The following is a 5,112-nucleotide window of genomic DNA, read 5'->3' on the forward strand; positions in this document are numbered from 1 at the left end:
AGCTATTAGGATGGAATCTGGTGAATTGTATTTGCAGTAGCACCACGGCAAATATTCAGAGGACAGTGACTCTGTGCCACATGGTATCAGCTGAGATACTTGATAGTACGACCTTGCTTCCACCACTGCAACGTGTATTATAAACATTAACCGGTCAAGCAGCCAGTGCAGTTCAAGAGCTACAGTTAGCAAACCTGTTAGGGTCCAAAGTCTACATGGACTCCTACTAGAAGTCAGGGCACTCGAGGCCAGAACCCAGGTTCCACAAACATGTTTCTGTGTTGGATAATAAAACTCACCTATAATATGACCACATATAATTTCACATTTTACATGATTATTATTTCACACACATCGAGACCAGGGCTCTGCTCCCCTTCCCATCCACACACAGTGGGCTCATCAAAGTGTCATCCAGTTACATTTGTTAACCCCAGTTGCTAATGCCTCCTTAGGGAGATGGTTCAGCATGCTGCTAGAGCTATTGCCTTCTTATTTTACACTTACTATCTGTCACTGCTCCCACTCCAGCAGCTATACTATCTCTGTGGTAGCACAGATAAGACTACAGAGTTCACTCTTTCAAGTGGGACACTTATGCATGTGTTACTCAGGATCATGTTGCCTTTCTTTTTCGTGTGCTACATCATTATCTCAGCTCATTTGCTGACTTCTGGGTCTTTCTCAGCATGACAGCTCTCCTACTTCTTACTGCCAGAGACCATCTGGGCTTCAGATTATTGTATGCCACCTTCTCAATTTCATATGATACTGAATATTTTACAATGGCTTTTAATGTGCTCTCTTCTTGCTAGAACTGTGAATTTCAGCAGTACAGTTAAATCACAAAGCAAGACCAATACCTGGCAAAGTACTTACAGATGAAGAGCAATATACAACTGAGTGGCAGGAGTGAGTACTGAAAACACTGCAAATAGAGCAGGAGCAGCACATACGGATCTCCGTGAGATCACCAAAATTAGGAAGGGTATATAAAGCAGCCTAAGCATCTTCTCTTCAAAAGGGCACTTCATTCCATTCCATTTCATTCCAAATGGAAACTAGAAGCAAGCAAAGACAAGAGAAGGAAAAAGATTTGATGTCTGAGTCTGCAAACAGGATCAAACAGAATTCTCTCATAAATCAAGTAGATTAAGGAGGACTAGCTCTAGCAAATAGTTGCAAAGTTTCATTACCCTATACCAAATGCAAGCTTACAGTTGTGTGAAATAAGGCATTCAAATTCAGAAGACTGGTATATTAAAAAACAAACACACAGACACACACACACACACACACACACACACACACACAAAAGACAGATTACAAAACAATGATAAGTGTTATTTGACTCTGTAAGACCACATCTTTACCTGTCTGTGATCATGAGGTGGAAATTAATGCAGTCACAGATACAAGAGCCAATGTTTTAAGAAATAATCTAAGTATTTCAATACTTCCACTTAAGTAGGAAGTGTGAATAAATTAGTCAGGCTCTGAGTAAGGAAGGAACAACTTTAGGAAGATGGTAAAGACAACACAGGCTGTCTTTCCAAGCCTCCCTAGATGGTTGCCTTCAGCACATATGTAATTCAACTGTTCAAAATTTTGTAGTTGTTGTTAATAGATAGGCTCAACAAAAACATGGCCTTAACTGAAATGAAATAACCTGAAGGAGAAATGACAACATGAAGACTTCCCACACAGACAAATTCACATCAGTAGTCCTTACAAAAGCTCTGCTGGTGACATTTCCACTAGGCTGCATGTTAGCCTCCAGGAAGCTACAAACACCTTTGTGATGACAAAGATTTTGTTCTGCTTTGGGGTACAAGCACTTTTGCATACGCACATTTTAGTTACGTTTTCTATTTCATCCCTTGTAAAGATGAGCTGAGCATCTTGGTCTTCAATTTCACTGTGCAGCCATCAAAATTCCGTACAGTGGAACAGAACTGCAGATGCTGCTGCACAGGTATTTCCTTCAACAAAATTTACAAGAGCACATTTTGGGAGCTGAGGTTTACCAAAAGGCCACTGTGAGTATAGACACCAACCACAGAGAACACTCCATGCCAAGCACATGGTAGAAATGTTAAATTCAGACTTTTTATTCAATCTGGTATCATATATAGGCACTACTGTTGGGCCAGCCCAACTCCTCAGTGATTCTCTCTTGCACACGGATTGGAGGAGGGTTCTCTTCCCTTTCTAACCTTCCTTACCTTTTGCTTTCTGTGCTGTGTGTGCATACAGTGTAGCCACTGCCAAAAATAAGTCTACATTTCCTTTCCCAATATGCAAAATTTGGTATATTGATGTGACATTAATTATTTCGTAGAGCAAAGATTATCTATTCATAGCAGACTGTTTGCTTCAGACGTGCAGTTTTCCTTCCTTTCAGATAGCCTATTGTTTGTCTTTTCCATTTGTATTAAAAATAAAATCTTTGAAAACTGCAAGTAGGAGAGAAAAATATATTCCTTCTGAAACTAACAATTCTCCAAACAGGAAGGTTAGCTTTTTCCTGTTTAGACATGATGTTCAAAGAAAGGAAGTCGGTATTTTAAATGATAATAATTACATAGTATGTATATATCAGTAATTATAAAAAAAGTCTTCATTTTATTTAGCATGCCTCTAATGCTACACTGCTGTTCAGAGTATCTTAATCTTTGCCAGTTCACCAGCCTCTTGCAAAAAGAGATTTATGAGCAGTCACTGCGCTTGGCTGATCAGCTGTACACCTGCTATTTGCAAGCTTCCAGAGTATAACAGTGTTATCAGACTGCTTCAAGCCTGCATGAAGAGCAGTGGAGCAAACAGAGAATCCTCATACAAAACAACAAACTACACTGTTTGTACGCTACTTTTGCTCATGTTGGAAGCAATTCTCAGCGTCAGCTTCTTTAATTCCAATCTTTGAGGGCTTTGTGACTCCTTTTTGTTATCTCCCTAGTTCTATGTTGTCAAGAATTCCTTGACTGCTTTTTTGTTGCAAATGTATTTGCTTCCACCCAGGAAAGGACCATCCTGTGCTGTGAGTCACACGTGGCAGGAATAGGTATGCTACGAATAAGAGCTAGGAAAGACCTGCAAACCATTTACCTGGATAAATCCACTACATTGATTACTCATTGAGCCATTAAAGCTCTTTCTCTGAAATCTGGACTATGCCTCTCCTGCCAGAGGCCTGACTTGGTAAGAAGATGCCAGCCCAGCCTTTAGCTGTAGCAGCCAGTGCTGCCTCCAGCACAACCCACACCACAAGGAGAACTACAAGCTTCTGTGGAGCAAAGAGAAATCCACAACACATGGTACCTTTACCAAGATCCCTTGGTACTCTCCAAGAACACACCAGCAAGAACAAGGAATATGTGGCAGATCAATAAGAAGCAAGCTGAGTTTCACACATTTCTGGCTTTACAGTTCCTCATCAGGAGCAGTGAGGATTCTGATTTCATAGAATCATTAAGGTTAGAAGAGATCACTAAGATCATCTAGTCCAATCATCAACCCATCACCACCATGCCCACTAATTTGATGGAAGGCAGAGAAAGCAGATTCTAGTTGGTAAAGATAGAATTTAAAAAGCGAAGAATTTCTTTTTTTTTCTTCTGAAACCTGGGACAGGCTTTAGAAAAGCCTGGTTAGCCTTCCGCCCCATTTCCCATTTTTACACAATTCTCCTTTCCTTGGTCCTGGCAGAAGATGGAAACAAATCACCTCATGAAAGGAAAGACAGGTTGCAGAAGATCTGTAGTCTGATCTGAAAGCTGAAGAACCCAGCTAAGCAAAAGCAGAACTACTAACAACTAGAAGAAAACTGGATCTGAAGCTAGTGGTAGTTTCCAAGGTAAAGAAAGCAGTGAGCTGCATTACTACAGAGGACACATTCCCTACCAGCTCCCCATCTGCTCACACTGCAGATACAAGGACTAAATGAAAGATAGAGAATGGTATGAGAAGCTGATAGCCTGAAATGAAGGTGACCAATTCAACTCTGAATGAATCTTGGGCAGATCACTGTCTTCACTACCACATTTACTCATCTTTTTCATGGGGAGTCTAGCAAATCCATCTATCTTCAGAGGGCTGCAATGGTAAATACATCCAAAATGGTCAGGCTTTTCAATCCCATGATGACAGATGAGAGCATAACTTTTGAAAAAATTTACTTCCTATTAAGAGAGCTCTGTCTGTCCTACTGCCATGGAAGTACATTTCTCTGGCACTTACCATCATGCCCTGAAGTCCTTTCACTGAGGACAGACATCATTTCAGGGCTTTCTTTCTTTTTTTTTTTTTTTTCCTAAAAGTGGAAAATCTTTCCTATTTAGCATAACTTCTGAAAAGAAAATAATGTAGTTCACTAGAAAGTGGGAACCCACTCCCCCTGGGTGTTCTTCCTTCCAAGTATTTGCTCGTACTTCTGTGGTTGTTTTTGCTAACAGTGTCCTTTTCATCAGTGTTCTTCTCTGAAGAGACTCATTCATAATATTCTCATTTGGGTATATATACATTCATTCCCTTGACACTCCAGCAATCCGCAGTTCCATTCATACCCCAACACACACATCAGAAGGCTGTTTAAAAAACCCCAGGAAGTTTGCTCAGACATGTGCTATTTTAAGAGACTTGGACTGGGTCTTGGAATTTTACAACGTTTGGAGGATTTGGCAGTGTGACTGTTTCCACACCAGGACACACGTGCAGTCTGAACATGTGCCATACACTTTGAAGGAGAGGAATAAGCTACCTGCAAGCTAAGAGATGAAGAAGAAGGCCTATAAAAAGCTTGAGAGCAACTGTAGCAAAACATTTTGGGGAAGGCTGATCCAGTCATCCAACAGCTCATCCCTGCGGAAAGAGAGGAACCAGGCTGCAGCCAGCCAACTGCAAGGTGCCCACTGCCCTGTTGGTGCATCAGAGCACTGTCCCATTCACATGGCAGCTCTATACAGTATGTAGATACAAAGCCTCTTGACACTTCCTCTGCGTGACTCTACTGTGCCAGTGTCTATGATACAGTTCCAATACTAGAGGATACCCACTACAGCTGGATTGTTCTCAATTTCCAGAGGAAGGGAGTATTCCTTGTACCTGTTCTCC

The sequence above is a fragment of the Meleagris gallopavo genome, chromosome 2 (genome assembly GCF_000146605.3).
Source record: "Meleagris gallopavo isolate NT-WF06-2002-E0010 breed Aviagen turkey brand Nicholas breeding stock chromosome 2, Turkey_5.1, whole genome shotgun sequence".
NCBI lineage: Eukaryota > Metazoa > Chordata > Aves > Galliformes > Phasianidae > Meleagris > Meleagris gallopavo.